We start from the raw sequence: 17,169 nt of genomic DNA, 5'->3' as shown, positions 1-17,169 counted from the left end.
ATAAGTAGTGAGCTTGAATTGGAATCCAGATTTGTTTAAGTTTAAAGTTTTTGTTCTAAAGTATCTTAATGATTAAACTATTATTAAACTATTTCTTTAGACTACAGTTAATGACATATATATATATATATATATATATATATATATATGTCCTTCTATTATAAAAGATAGCATAGAAACACCCAATCTTAGAAACATTTTAAACTATCAACTGAGACACATATGCAACCACTACCAAAAAGCTGGCTGGTAAAGTATCTTTCTGAATATATTCCATCGATGCCTTTCAGGAAGCAGTCATGACAAATCTCATCACATGTCAAAAAATGAAAGCTATAGAAGAACTTCTGATCTAAGAAACCACACAAATGCATATCTAACTCATGCTCAACAAAATAAGTAAGATATAAAATAGTATACATTATGCAATTTCATTTACATTAAGCTCTGAGAAAGGAAAAACTAATCCATGGTGACAGAAAGTGGTTGCCTGGGGCTGACGATTCATAGGAACTGACTGATAAAGGTAATAAGGAAATCTTTCAGTAGTAGATGATAGCTGATGAAAATGCTCCCAAGAAACGGCTCATAGCATTGCTAGGATAGGTTAATAAGTTTCCTTTAAAAAGGGTAAATGCCATATTAAATATTAATAATAAAGTTAGTTTTGAAAAGTCACAAATTAATAATATGTTGTATGGATCTTCAGTGTTTCAGATATCTGGTTGGGGAGAAGCAGCAAAATTTTACTAAATAAACAGTCTGGAAGCTTAGCAAACAATCAGTTGTGGTAATCTATCCAGCTGCACAAAGGGCAGGCATTAACATCGCAAATGTTCTGTTTTGATATGGAATTAATGTTGAATTACTTTTTTTGTGGAGTGCGCATAAACTTTTAAGGAAAAGATCATTATGTACTAAAATTATTAACCTGTGGGGTATCTTTTTCACTTCAGTTTTCTTCATTTTTATGGAATATTCCTTAACATCTATAATGATTAATGGAATTTTGCAACACATATTCTTATATCTTTACATCTATCCAAAGATTCCAAATACCTGCCATGGACACTGGCAAATAAAACAATAAAATACGAGCTAGATTTATAGTAAAACAGAATTATCTCCTATCAACAAACAAAAATATGATCTACTCTGAAATTCTTATTTCCACATTAGAATAGTCTTGTAATATTCTATCATACAATATGATTTCTATGACAGGACCCTTTATCCATTATTAATTACCATTCTGTTTTTAGCTATTTGAAAAAGAAAAGCAATTTTAAAAAAGGAAAATAAAAATAATTAACATTTTAGTGGGAGCTGTACTTTTAATTTATAAAGGTGAGCATTCAGAAATCTAGCTTATTAAGGATATCGAAATATGTCTGAAGCTCCCTTCTCTATCTGAGCTCCCTTTTCCCCCAGCATGTGTGGCTGGTTTCCAAGCCATGGAGCAAATCTCCTGGTACTAATCTCAGCCACTCTTGGGTATTAGTCTCCTATTTTGTTACTTTATGTTCCCCAGATGAATGCAATCTTTCTATGTCTATCCATCTCTTTCTGACTCATTTCGGTTAATATGATACTTTCCATGTAGTACCACTTGTATGTAAATTTCATGACTTCCTCTTTTCTAACAGCTACATAGTACTCCATGTTGAAAGTAGACTATAGACCAAACATGATTGCCATTCAATGCCTCTTTTGCAAACCACAACCCTCAAAAGGAGAGAGAGAACAAAAGGGAATGCCCTGCCACAGAGGCAGGTGGGATGGGGGGATGGAGGGTTGGAGGGATACTGGGACCCGTGATGATGGAAAATGGGCACTGGTGGAGGGATGGGTATTCGATCGTTGTATAATTGAAATCCAAGCACAAAAATTTGTAAGTCTTGGTGTTTCACTAATAAAAATTAAATATAATTTAATATAATATATTTATATATAAATATGTATATTTATATATAAATATCTATATATTTATATTTACATATTTATATATTTATTTATATATTTATATAAATATAAATATATTTATTTACATATAAATATATAAATAAATATATAAATATATATTTATATTTATATATTTATATATTTATATATTTATTTATATATTTATATTTATTGTATATTTATATATTTATTTATATATTTATATATAAATATAAATATATAAATAAATATATAAATATATAAATATAAACATATATAAATATAATTAAATATAATAAAATTAAAAATAAATAAATATATATAAAATAAATAAATAAATAAAAATATGTCTGAAGGAAAGAAAGATATAATTAAAAGTTTCTAACACAAGGTGATTGAATAAAAAAAGTGAAAGGATAGTTAGGGTGGAGAGATCATCATCATACACATAATCTTAATTTAAAATTCACGTCTTAAATAAGTTAATAGGTTACACAGAGTCCCCTAAACATCTTGAGATTATAAACAATTATTTTTCTTTATGGGGCCAAGGTGCAACCCTACCTTTTTCTTTCATTTTTATTATTATTTTTTTTTGCTTTTTGGGTCACACCCAGTGCTGCACAGGGGTTACTCCTGGCTCATGCACTCAGGAATTACCCCGGCAGTGCTTGGGGACCATATGGGATGCTGGGAATCAAACCCGGGTTGGCATGTGCAAGGCAAATGCCCTACCCAATGTGCTATTGCTCCAGCCCCTTACCTTTTTCATATTTCTAAAGGATTCCCTGATACAGCCACCAGTCACACTCTATTCCCCTACAAACCTAGATATTTCTTCTGCCCTCCTATCTCTACGTCCTCCTCTGACTTGCTTCCTTTGAATTAGCCTCCAAAACAATATTACCAAGAGTCCCAGTAGGTAGAAAGCAAATTTCCCAAATCCTGCTCTCCATCTAAGCATTGGATTAGACAAATAGCTTAATTCACAGTACTTACAACTCACATCGATCTAGCATATCTGTAATGGGAAGGCATTTGATACATGCTTTCATTTCTTTGGATAGAAAGTTAAGGGTTAGAATTTCTGGGACATGACCAGGGACACCTAATCAAATTGTGGTGGAGTAGACTAGTGAATTCAAGATGATTCAAGATGTTTGGATCTTCTTTGTTCTCTAATGGGTGGTTTCTTCTCCCATCCTTCTTCAATATACTTTGAAGATGACCCTAGGAAAAACAGACTCCTACCATTCTCTTGGTTTCCCAACTTCACAAGGATGCCCTGACCTTCTGACACCTATCCTAAGATGTGTGTCAGGGATTTTTGAAAAATTGAGGTGGGTCCATGGGATCAAGTAACTGTTTAAAGGGTAGTAGGTGAGAAAGTACAGGAAGCTGATTCTGATCATGAGGCTGTTTCACTGTTCCAGGACAGTCAGGTCCAAAAGATACATATTGATGCATCAGGATATAAGAGCTTCTGCCCTGGGAAAATATATTTCTATCTCTGTAACAGTTTGAAAGTGATTAAGAGCCTATCACATTTAGTCACTATCACATTTCTGAGCAATAGGAGTAAATCAGGAAAGTGCAGCTGAAGGTCTATTAATTTCTTTCTGATTTCTGACTATCCTAAAGTACTGAATGGCAGACCTGCTTGTTAGGGAGGCTTCGTCTAATCTGAGCATGCTCTGCTGAACAATTCCAGACACTTCCCTTTTCTTTGTTAGTGTATAACCCATCCCTGGCCAGTGGAGTTATAACTTTGACACACTGAACTATTGATAATACATAATTCTTGATATTCATAAGAATTGTTTCAGAGTCTCCTAGATACCTACAGCAGATTGCAAATTTCTGCTATGTTCCAGAAAGTGTCAGTACAGGTTTCGACCACAAGCACCCCTACAGTCAAAGTGATAGAACAAAGCTGAAATATTTTTCACTCCTGGAAACACTGGTCTTTCATGTCTGAGTTTGAGTCTTTAAATCTTTTTGTGTCCAAATAAGATTTCCCTGGTGTGATATCCACTGATAGCAATGGACATTCCATTGTCAGGTACCAAGAAATTAATGCCTCTGATCTGCATAATTGAGATCCTGGGTAAAAATCACCACTCCATTCTCAGTACTTTCTGTAGCTTATATTCCAAATACCTCACGTTTATCCAAAGTTCATGAAAATGTAATACACAATAAATTTTATGGGGTGGATATTAGTTACCATGATACACATTTATTATACAAAACTGACTAAGTCCTGAATTATCGAATCTTCTTAGATATTTGAAACATAAAAAGATATGCAGATGGAATTCTGCATGATTTATGGCATATTTCCTGGATTTACATATCAATAATTTAATCTATTTTAATATATTGTTGACTTGCCTTTAGGTTTTGAACCTGCATTTAACATTGAAATTGTTAAAACAAACTTCTGACACAGAAACTTCAGCCTCATGAGTTTTTTTTCCATTTCACCTAAACTAGACTCTTCCTTAAAAACTGACTAGAGGGGCTGAAGTGACAGCACAGCAGGTAGGACATTTGCCTTGTATGTGGCCACCCGGGTTCGATTCCCAGCAACTCATATGGTCCCCTGAGCACCACCAGGAGTTAATTCCTGAGTGCAGAGCCAGGAGTAACCCCTATGCAATGCCGGGCATGACCCAAAAAGCAAAAAAAAAAAAAAAAAGACTAGAAAGATTTATTGTTGAAGATCAAAGTGACAGAATTCAAGTACCATCAATGTTCTTAGAGGTTTGTCTTAATACAGAGCTCAGTGAGCTAATCTGATGTGGCTGGGAGTTTAGGAAGGACAAGAAAGAATATGAAAAGTTAAACTAATTTTATAACTGTATAGTTGTGATTAAAGCCAGACCTGGCTTTAACTTAAGCATAATATCAGTGTTGATCATTGTTCTGAATTTAGTTTATATACTACTTTTTGAAGTTTGTTGCCCTAACTCATCTTCATCCTTCAAAGTACAGTTTGATTGTCATCCCCTGATTAGGCTTCTCTGACACCCAATTGTTAATCACCTTTTACTTTGAGAAACATGTTGGTAAACATGAAGACTTCCTTTCCTCTCTTCAGTGCATAATTGTTTGTTCATATTATCCATCCCCTTATTAAATCACAACCTCTGCGTGCTTAGCAAGCTTTCAGTGAATTGCTGTTGAAATAATAAATAAAGCAAAATATTCTGGCTATACTACAATAGGATTATTAAGCTTGGGGTTCAGAGGTCCTCGGCATATGTATCATTTTTTAATTAAGACCTATCATCGTTAGAGTTAAAAAAGAAAAGCAACTTGATAGGTGAAATTTGGCTCACAGATGTTTTATTGTGCTTCTCTAGTGGTAAAATGTCATGGAATCAGTACCAATACTTAAAAAGTGAAAGATTTATACACAGAAGTCAGTTTTGTTTTTTGTTTCTTAAAGTATCTAAATCTATGCCACTATCAGACTGGCATTTCCACATGAACCAATGACTTCTACTGGCAGAAAAGGACATAGCCTGTTTTACTCACTTGTTGGCAACTCTGCCTGGCCTTATGGCAGTCAGTTCAGTTCACAATGCCCATCTTAAGGCATGCAGGTTTTCAATGTTTTGGTGAAAGATTGGTTCATTTGAAACCAGACATACACTTTTCTAAAAAAAAAAATTCATTTTATTCCTTGCTTAAAATAAATTTATTTATTCCTTGTGAGTTTGGTGGTGGTGATGGTGTTGATGGGCTACATCCCATAGTGCTCAGGGAACATTAAGCAGTGCCAAAAATCAAATCAGAGTTGGCCAAACACAAGACTTCAGCCCTAGTTTCTTACTGTTTCTCTGGACCAGCCATATGCTTTTGAAAGCAAACAGTATTTTTCCATATAACTGAATTTTGGAAGGTATAAAGAACAAAAAAGTAGGAGTATTCCATTATGTAACTTAAAATTTTGGTAGCAGGTCAGAATGGGAGGGATAAACATTCAGACCTCAGAAACCACTTAGAAAACATGTGTCTCTTTGCCAAAAACATATGGGTCTAATACAATTCTCTACAGCTAAATGGAAGAAATCTGACCAACAAGGAAGTAACAGTTTGATTTCTTCATTGGCAACAAGAAAGAGATAAAATAAAAGCAAAATCCAAACAACAAAAACAATAAAACTGGATAGAGTTTATTTAAAGGGGAAGATACGTGTTTCTTATCCTTATGGCTTTGATTTATCTAAAGATAATATTTCCACCTGCCTTTTCTGTCTTGTGTGCACAGTGCCCCCAAAACTCTTCTAGTACCTTCCTTTCTGTCCCAATGCAGTCACAAAATTTATGACGATATCTCCTTTCAAATACTCTGTCAAGTTTTTCCATTATTCCCAGATATATACTTAATCATTAATTCAATTAAATTTTATGAAATCTAACCTTTTCCTTCCTTCCTTCCATTATTCTCCCTTCCCTTCCCTTCCCTTCCCTTCCCTTCCCTTCCCTTCCCTTCCCTTCCCTTCCCTTCCCTTCCCTTCCCTTCCCTTCCTTTCCCTTCCCTTCCCTTCCCTTCCCTTCCCTTCCCTTCCCTTCCCTTCTTTCCCCTTCCCTTCCCTTCCCTTCCCTTCCCTTCCCTTCCCTTCCCTTCCCTTCCCTTCCCTTCCCTTCCCTTCCCTTCCCTTCTCTCCCCTTCCCTTCCTCCTTCCATCCTTCTGTCCTTCCTCCCTTCCTACCTCCCTTCTTCCATTACTCCTTTTTCCCTTTATTCCACAATAAGCTGTGTCAGGGCTTACTCCTGGATCTGTACTCAGGGATCACTTGTAGTGATAGTCAGGGACTATGGAGGTACCTGGGATCAAACCAGGTTCAGCCACATTAAAGGCAAGCACTATACTGACTATCCTTACCTCTCTGGCCGGGTTAATCATTTCATACAAGTTATATATTGGTAGGGTTCAAATGTTGATAAGGCAAGACCCTTATCTTTGAAAATAGAAAGTAGAGAAACAAAGGGTAGGAGGGTAGGAATTGCACCCTAACTTACTTCTAGTAGATTACAAATGCCTCCATAATAATGCTGATGGAATATTTCACCATGAAGCTTGTAAGATGGGTATTTTTTGAGGATAAAAAGACACTTCTCAACTGATTTGGGAATAAAGATGAAAGAATTTTGCATAAAGGACTGTAGCATACACACAGAGCAACAAATTTATATAGGTTGAGATTCACTGAGCAAGATATATGAAGAAGAGGGGTAGAGGTGTGTGTGTGTGTGTGTGTGTGTGTGTGTGTGTGTGTGTGTGTGTGTGTGTGTGTGTGTGTTGAATTCCAGAAGCACTTACTAAGATAGGGATTTAGAAACAGATTTGATGGGTCAAAGATCCCTTCTTATACAATCACATTTACACACAGGTTGCTTCTCCTGGCTGGCATTTGCATTCTCCCATGGTCACCTAACAAATGACGATTCATTTCTCTAAACTTTCACTGAAGTATCGTTTCCTTGGTTAGCCTTTCCAGAAACTTCTCACTCAACCATGATGATCCCCACTCTTCTTCCTGCCCCTAGGACATCTCAAATGCCCATGTGCCATTCCCTTTCTCCTCCATGGTGCTTGTAGACTGTAAGAAAAAGCATTTTACCACTGAACACTCAGAACTGACACTTATGCTGCACCAAACTGCTAATGGAATGAAGAGGAACAGCAGGGGAAAGCTGGATGGGGCTGGAGTAGCATGTGAACAGAGGAATAATGTCGAATTTGGAATAACTGAAGGAAAACTTATGTCTTTTCCTGTGGAGTAACAGCATTTCTGCTTGGATAAAGAATTTGTGTCAGGAGGGAAAAAATGAGGCTTGTGAGCATGAAGTTAGTCTATAGAAGCTGGTTTATTGGATGCATTAGGAAGAGGGGAAAATAGCTACTTAGCATAACCGTGAAGATTCTTTTTCATCTTACTTTATCACAAGCAAACCTCACTTGAGCATCTTATCATCAATAAAACCCTGCTTTACAGAAATCATATGATCTTTTCAAATATACTTCACCACTCAGAGACCACTTTCTGTACCTTAGACAAGTTAATGTCCTTTACAGGGGTAATTCCATGAGAGTGAATTCCTGCTATACATTCTCCATATGTTTTTCTGTCTGACAGATGCCCATAATGAAGTCACCAAAGTCCTCTGATCATGGAGGATGACAGATCATCGCCCATGGGTACACACCATCTGGGCCCTGCTGTAACTCAGCATCCTTGAAACATTACTGGACTTCTTTTCCCCGCCATATGTGAATCTTTCTCAATTAGATACCAGGTCTGCAGGGCAAGGCCCGAGATTTCTTTCAGCATACGAGCAGCCTAAGGGTAGAGCTAATCAATTTTAGAAACTCATAAGGCAAACATAAGCCCTATAAACATAAGCCTGATAGCTACTCTAAACTTAGTAGATTCTTAAAAAAAATTTTTCTTTTGGTTCTTTCTTTGCTTGTTCTAGAGAGGTGCTAACTGGTAAGAACCAAAAGCTTCCATTATTAGAACTCAGGAACCACTGTCCTGTCCTTCAACCAAACATTCCATCACTCACCTACTGTTCCCTAGAGGAACATATTACTCTAACATCTTCTAAATGATTTCATTATCTTTTCATCTTACCTCAACTGTATACTTAGAATGTACAAGAAGGATGGACCGTCTCTAAGGCAAAACTTATCCATTTAACATGTTTAATTTGGCAGTGTTCTGCACTTTCTCCGAATTACCAAAAAATCACAGAGAAGACAAATTCATGTTGGATAGTTAATTGATTAGTTCTGGGTAGTTCTGTGTGACTGTGTTCATTTTTAATGGAAATTTCTAATGTAGCAAAGATTGCAAATATCTAAATATTTCTGCTTCCCAGAAATAAATGATAGATTAAAAATAAGAGTTGGAAACCTAGGTACAGGGGATTTATTTATTGTCAAAATATAAATAGGTTTTAGGAAAAAGACATGCTCTTTTGGCACAAAAATTGCAATATTTTTGTAATTAGAAAGATTTCTTCAATGGTAATAGCATTAAAACGATGAGATAGGTTGTAACTGACTCTGGTCCCATTACAGGAACTCGGGTATCCATACATAAGTTACCACTACAAAAATCTCAGACCACAGAGGTATTCTTGGCAAAAACCTTTGAATCTGTCAGCGTTTATAGGGCAAGAGGAACAGGAACACTGACTGCATCTCTCCTCACTAAGAAGACCATAGTGCTGTATCAACAAGGACCGTGGTTGATACCTAGCATACTCAAGAGTGTGAGTTATTCCTGGGGAACTCATTCAGGTCTTGCCCCACTAAGATTGCAGAGGAAATATGCAAAACTTGAGCCCTGAAAATAATACTGAGATGGAGATGATAGAACCTAATGAAACTAGTGATTGGATATGGGCAGATCAAGTGCTCTGGCCCCTGAATAGAGTCGCAAGGGGAACCAAGAAATGGAAGTTACCCAAGAAATGGAAGGTACTAGCCTTGAGCCATGTTCTTCCCCTCACTCCATGCAGGCACGGCAGCACATCGGCAATTCTGAATATAGTTTAAGGAGCTTAAAATACAAAGCTGTAACGGGGATGTTTTATGTGAACCTCATGGTAACGACAAATAAACAATGTATCGTAATGTAAATTTTATGATAAAAGAGTAAATCATGCTACTAATATAACTAACCAAATTGACAAATAAAAACCACCATGATAAAACCTAGGAGTAGGGAGCCAGAGAGATAATACAGGGGTCAGGCACTTGCCTTATGTACAGAGAACCTTGTTTGGGTCCAGGCACTGCTGAGCACTGATGCATGTGGCCCCCAAACAAGCATAAACAAAATAAAGGAGCAAAAGACTTATAAAATAATTGGAAATCTCATGATCTTCAGTAACTAATTTAAGTATCAATATGTTAAGTTCTCCAATCAAAAGATACAGAATGACTGAATGGATGAAAAGAAAAATGGTTCAAGGATATGCTGCTTATAGAAAACTCACTTTGCTTTAAAAGATGCAAATAGTCAAATAAATAAAGAGGCATATAGATTGAGAGTGAAGAAATAGAAAAAAGATATTACAAGCAAATGATACTAATAAGAGAGCAGGAGTTTACCTAGAGTTTCCATTTACTCCATTTACCTAGAGTTTCCTAGACTTAAAAGTAAAAGTGATCTACTGCCTCATTTTCAGGGAAATAAATCACTTCATACCCCTTTAGAAATCTACCTTCTTTAACTTACAAATGAAAAATGCACTTGGACAACTATCACCACCTGGATTCCCTGGATCATTCCCTCACTCCCTGAGGCCAGTGTTGTCTATTTTGACACTGTAGCACTGTCTGTCCTCCCGTTGTTCTCCTTTTGCTCCAGTAGGCACCAGTAATGTCTCCATTGCGAGACTTGCTGGTACTGCTTTTGGCATATCTAATATGCCAGGGGAAGCTTGCCAGGCCCTGTCGTGCGTGCAGGATCTCTGTAGCTTTCCGGGCTCTCTGAGAGGGACAGAGGATCCAACCAGGTTGGCCGTGTGCAAGGCCCTACCCGCTGTGCTATTGCACCAGCAATATGACAAAGAATGCATATATCAGATGAAAGAGACTATATGGTAAAAGTGGCCTAGAGAGAAAAAGAAGGTCATTCAATAATGACAGTGTTAGATCCTACAAGAATATGTAACAGTTATAAATATTTATGCACTCAATATTATAACACCTAAATACATAAAGCAAAGGCTAAAAGGGGAAACAAAGAACAATGGAATAAATATGATTGTTTAATATTCTGTTCTCAACAACAAATAAATCAGAGAATTAATAATGGAATAGTAGACTTGAACATTAATGGTCAAGTGGACCTTGGAGTGACATACACATATTCCTTCTGACAGCAGCAGAATATGCATGTTCCTAAAAGCATATGGGTACTTTCTAAGCTACATTATAAGTCTTAGTAAACTTAAGATAATTTAATTATAACTTTTTTCCTAATCACAGTAGTATATCCCTAAACATTATTAATAGAAAGGAAACAAAAATATAGGAAAAGGAAATATAATATGTGGAAATGAAACAACAAGCTCCTGAATTACTAATAGATTAAATAAGTAATCAAAATAGAACTGAAATATTGTAACATGAATTATCAAAACTATGAGATACCACAAACAATTCTAAGAGGAAAGATTTAGACATAAAAGTCTCAAACAACCTTGGGAACTGGAGCAACAGTATAGTGGGTAGGGGCACTTGTCTTGCACGCGGTCAACCAGGGTTTGATCCCTGGCACCACATATGGTTCCCTGAGCTACACCAGGAATGATGCCTAAGTACAGAACCAGGAGTAAACCCTGAGAATACCATGCCAAATACAAACAAATAGAAGAAAAAAAAACTCAAACAATCAAAGTTCACACCAGAAAGAACTGAAAAAAAACCTAAATCCAAAGTTCGGAAGGAAGAAATCAAGAAAATAGTTGAAATAAATGAAATAGAGAAAGAAAATCAAAAGATGGAAGAACTGGTTCTTTGAAAATATAAGCAAAACAAAAAACCAAACACAAGCAAATGAAACATTCAACTATTACACCCAAAATTTAATTCCATAAAAGCGATAAGCTGTTAACAAGTACCCACTAAATATGTATTGTGCATAATAGTAATATCTGTGGTATGGTGAAACTCAATATTCAGTGCAAGGCTTGCTCTCAAGGTTATTAGATGAAATGAAAAGGTTGGATGAAATCCTAGTTACTGCGGGTCACAATGCACACACTTCACTGCCACTCTCCTGGGATTAGCACCCATAATTTAATACAGAGCCATGAACTGATAAATTCATGACATTGGTAATCAATACCATAAGAGCCCCAGGAAGGAGAAACTCGGTGAGAACTCCGTGGCTGTGGAAGGCTCCTGAGAGGTTGCAGCTTTGGGTTGGGTTTCGAAAAAAAACTAGGATTCATTACTTATGAAAGAAGGAGAGTGGAATGTCTTGTCAAAATTGTGGTAGATTTTAGATATTCTAAACTTAAAGATTTAAAATAGAAAAAAATCAGAAGCTCAGTGGAATTAAAAAAACCCATCATTTAAGAATAATATGAAACAAAACAGAAACAAAGATGTAAACAGAGGTCAGCACTCCAAGGAGTGACAAGCAAATTTTCACACTTTGGTTCTAAGGTGTCAGAAGCTCAACTGTTGTTGTGAAGAAACTACACTAGTAAAGTATTTTCTTTCTATATTGGCCTAAGGACATATATAGTAGTGCCCTTTGAAATAACAGATTAAAAAAAAAGAAACAACTGTCTTGAGTAAAAATATGAGGATAACACAAGTGTCTGAAACAAGAAAAAACAACACGAAAACAGAGAAGGGAGAAATCTTATGTACTACAAATTAAAAAAATCTTTTAGAGGTGTGTGTATATATGGGGAGCTTCTTACTGTGATTATATAGATTTATTCAATTACAGGAGGACCAGTTAATTAAAATGCCAGATACAGAACCCACAAAATGATCTTTATACTAATTTTCATTCCATGGAGAGGACGCAGAAAACACAGGTGAAAATAATCATGCCATGCCTATAAATCCCCATTCTGTCAATTATCAGTAGGATAGGTTAGCGATTAGAGCTTAAGTGTTTCCAATAGCTGAAATGATCGGGAGATAGTTGATACCTCGTTGTATTTTAACGCTAATTAAACTTGCAAACTCTGTCCAGCAGGTGAACTTGTACAACAGTTTGATTTTTGGTTTTGGGAGCCGCATTCATTGGTTTTCAGGGCTTACTCCTGGCTCTGTGCTCAAGAAAACTCCTGGTAGTAAAAAGATTCACCGCATTCCGAGTGCAATTCTGGGAATCAAACCCGAGTGTGAACATGTACAATAGTCCCTGACATGCAGTGAGCACTATGCATTTGTTAAAACAAAACAAAACAAACCCAAAACTGGAGGGACTTGATGGTAGAGCTTATGTCTTTCAAGAGAGACGTTAGTGGAACTCTGAGTTCAATCCCCAGCAATGCCTCACATGCCACGTGTGATCCTGGGGATTCTGCAGCTTGGAATCATCAGTGTCACAATAAAGTGTGTGAAAACTCCAGCAATACCAACCAAGTGTGTGCAGCTATGGTGAGCAAACCTGGTGAGCCTGTAACCAAGTTTGTGATCCCAGGAGAGTACCATGACCTTTGCCAAAAAATAATATTACTAGAATCCTTTCATCTAACACTTACTTTATGTATTGCCTATCACTTTTAGATTTTATTTTTCTTAATAGCAGAAGAGAAACTAAAAATCATTTGGAAAACCTTTTGCATTCATAATGCGTCTACGATCAGTACAATTCCCTATCACCCAAATATGTTTATAGTTAAAACCAACAGAGGCAGGATGGGACGGGAGGGATGGGGGGTGGGGGAGGATGCTGGGACCCGTGGTGGTGGATGACGGGCACTGGTGGAGGGATGGGCACTTGATAATTGAATAACTGAAACCCAAGCACAAAATGTGTAAGCCTATTAACTGTACCTCATGGTGTTTCACTAATAAAAAAAGAAAAAAAAAACAACATTTTATTTGACCACAAACTTTTCTTTGGGGGATTTTTCTTCATAACTGCTTTTGAAGCACTAAGCTTTGTCTGTAGAAATAACTGGGTTTTTTTGACACGTTTAATTATTCTATATATTTGGGGGGGATTGTTGGTGGTTCTCAGGGCTTAGTCATGCCTCTTCACTAAGGGATTACTTCTGGTGGGGCTTGGGAGACCTTAGAGGGGTTCTGAGGACGGATTCTGGGTATGTTGTGTGCATGAGAAGCTCCCAATATGCCGTGGTATTGCTTCAGACCCTTTACGTGATTTTTAAAAGTACATTATTACCACTACATGTACAATTTTAATAGAGATATGGAGTTACCTATATAACTCAAGCACACTGAATATTCCACTTAATTGATCAGAGAAGTAAGTGCATTCAGAAAAATGTTCTCTGTAAGAGCCCCACTGCTCGGTTGTCTAAAAGAAAGTGGTAACTCTCTTATAAGAGAAGATAGTGCACACTTATTTGTCAAGGCCAGTAGGTTCAAATAAGGCCACATATTTACAGAAACTAGTTATATTAAGAACTGGAGATCTGGATTTCATTTTCTGTACTGGCTTCTCAATTTTGTTTTTAACAATTCAGCTCAAATGGTAAATTTTAATATAGTGGGACTTCTTATCTTTTTACTACTCATTGTCCCCAAGATATCATACCGGAAATTGAAATCAACAGAGAAATTTTTTACCGTTATTATGGTTTCAAATCTCATGCTAGACATTTTTCTGTTGTTCCTGTTATGGATCTTGGTGTGTTTTTTTTTTGTGATTTTTTATGATACGTCAATAAATCCTTGTACAGGAATCCTTGTACAAGAATTTGTTAAGTATTCTCTTATTTCTGAGGGATAAAGAATTGATCATTACTAAGTTTTTAGATTCTGACCTTAGACTTGAGATTACCAAATATAGCATAATGGAGAGGATCCACCAGACTATGGTGGAGAGATATTTGCACTTGAATGCTAGATATGGAATGTAAACTAACACTGTAGCACTGTAGCCCGTCCTCCCATTGCTCATTGATTTGCTCAAGTGGACAGCAGTGACATCTCACAACAAATGGTGAGACTTGTTGCTACTGTTTTTGTCATATCAAATACGTCACAGGGAGCTTGCCAGGCTTTGCGTGTGGGTGAGATACTCTCCTTAACTTGCTGGGCTCTCAGAGAGGGGTGGAGGAATCGAACCTGGATCGGCCGTGTGCAAGGCAAACGTCCTACTTGTTGTGCTATCGCTCCAGCCCCAAAACTAACACTACCTACCTGAATAAAATATAAAGAATCAAAATATGATTGTGTCCTTATTTTCTTTTATCTTCTATTCAAGGTACAGATCATTAAAACCACAAAGGGTCAAAAGTCTACATTATCCTGCAGATGCTACTTCAGTTATAGAGGACAATTTGTCTATTTTTGCAGATAACTAATACAGTTTTCTATGATCTTCAAAAAATCTAGTTAGAAATCTGCTATAAAATCTTATGACATGGAAAGAAAGCTCTACAGTCTATAACATTTAAGACTAGGTAAATATTTGAGACTACTGTTGAGTTTGTTATTGCCGCTAACCACAACCTTACACAGTTTGGGTGGACCAGCAATGAATGCATACTTCTAAAACATCCAAATTAGAGAAAAACTATAGAAGATGAGCTGGGTTATAATGAAAAATGAATCTTGTGCTGTTTATTTATTTCATCTAACAAATAGTTACAGAGTTGTTTTTTTTTCTTTTTGGGTCACACCTGGCGATGCACAGAAGTTTCTCCTGGCTCTGCACTCAGGAATTAGTCCTTGCACTATTCAAGAAACCATATGGATGCTGGGAATCGAACCCTGGTTGGCCGCCTGCAAGGCAAATGCCCTACCCACTGTATTATTGCTCCAGCCACCACTGGCCTGTTGTTTATTTTAGCTAGTTCTTCATGGTATGTATTAATGCTAGCAGAAGATGAAAGAATTTTGTCATGAGTAAAATAATTAACAGATTACTGAAGAATACTGCAGGTCTGCATATGTTTGCAAGCTGTTACAGGACAGGTATCACACTTTCTTATCATTCTTCTTTAGGAAGCTATAAAAATTACATCTTTTATAAAAATCATTTAAGCTAGAGTGACTCTTGGAAGTCTTAGGGAAGAAACATGTATGTGTTTAAAGATAAGTATGTAGTATATTAGCTTATGTTTCCAGCAAAAAAAATACAGAGCTCTGTTGATAGTATCCACACTAAATCCTGTGATTTGGCTACAATTTAAGAAATGTTAAAATTAAATAAAAACATTTAAATATCAAGGATATCTCTGCTTATTGTGAAAACAAACCATCATTATTTACAAATAGGGACTGCAGATCATTCAACATTATTCATAAAAAAGTTTCAGATGAAATAGGCAAAATGCAAAAATTATAATATTGATTATGAGGCAGCAAAAGAAATTTGACTTTTTACAAATGCAAGATTCTCTTTGACAAACATTTATTGTAGTTGGGATCAAGAAACAGGCCAGAAGGACTATTCTGCACAATTTTTGAGTCATAAATTATTAATTATGCTCTATCAGACAAAGCAGGGAGGAAATTAATTTAAGAGATGAGATCTATTTTACAATTCAGAGAGCTGTTTTATTTTAATTTGGGGATTACATTTTGATGTTCAGCTTTACCAAACATCTTTCTTTCTCTGAAAAGAAATACACTTTCTTTTATTTCCCTAAAGAGATAGAAAAAATGTTTATGCCATAATTCAGAGGGTTAATAAATATTTTTTATGGTCTCAGCCTTTTGAAAAATGGCTATCCTTTAAACTTTCTACGGGGCTTGTCATGTTTCATATACACACCTTCCAATATGTAGCTATTGGCCATATGGCTTTTGAACACAAAGACTGTAACTAATTTGACATAGAAATTTAATTCTATGTTTTGATTTAAACACTGGATAATGGACCAGTGGTTGAAAATCATTGGACTGGATGATTTCCCCGTCTTTTCCTTATTTCTTAGCTATTTAGATTAGAGAGCTGTGTGCTATCCCCTGAAAATCATACATTGCCTTAGTGAAGCCTCACATAACCCTAACCTCTTAGCTTCAGATCTCTTGGAAAGTTTTAGGGAGATTGTCTGAGCAAACATACATATTAACAGAATTTTAGCACAGTGTGTTGGGTGTTTGCCTTGCACGCAGCCAACCCAGGTTTGTTTCCTCTGTCCCTCTAGGAGAGCCCGGCAAGTTACTGAGAGTATCCTGCCCGCATGGTAGAGCCTGGTAATCTCCCAGTAGTGTAATTGATATGCCAAAAACAGTAACAAGTCTCACAACGGAAATGTTACTGGTGCCCACTCGAGCAAATAGATGAACAATGGGAGGACAGTGCTACAGTGCTACAGGGAACAACTAAGTTCAGTCTTCTACCCCCTTTAACAATTGATGAGTTTTCCTGCCACTGGAGAATTTTGTTGTGCTATGTAAAAATAACTTCAAAATTATTCAAAAGGTTTGATTTTTCATTACTTTTCATGTTATGAGACAAGAGTTCTGTGAAAGACTTGAGGCAAGAAGAATCTACAAAAATACCGAGGAAGAATATAGAAAAAAT

At 36.4% G+C, this 17,169-nt stretch overlaps 1 protein-coding gene across 1 annotated transcript in view; it reads right to left on the bottom strand.

The window, feature by feature from the left end:
- The window catches only part of NCKAP5 (NCK associated protein 5), a 1,139,016-nt gene that overhangs the window by 238,374 nt on the left and 883,473 nt on the right, over window positions 1-17,169 (bottom strand). The gene's annotated exons all lie outside the window — the stretch shown is intronic.

The sequence above is a fragment of the Sorex fumeus genome, unplaced genomic scaffold (genome assembly GCF_029834395.1).
Source record: "Sorex fumeus unplaced genomic scaffold, SorFum_2.1 ptg000035l, whole genome shotgun sequence".
Taxonomy (NCBI): Eukaryota; Metazoa; Chordata; class Mammalia; order Eulipotyphla; family Soricidae; genus Sorex; species Sorex fumeus.
The sequence above is the reverse complement of the archived record's forward strand: the minus strand, read 5'-3'. Positions and strand labels throughout refer to the sequence as shown.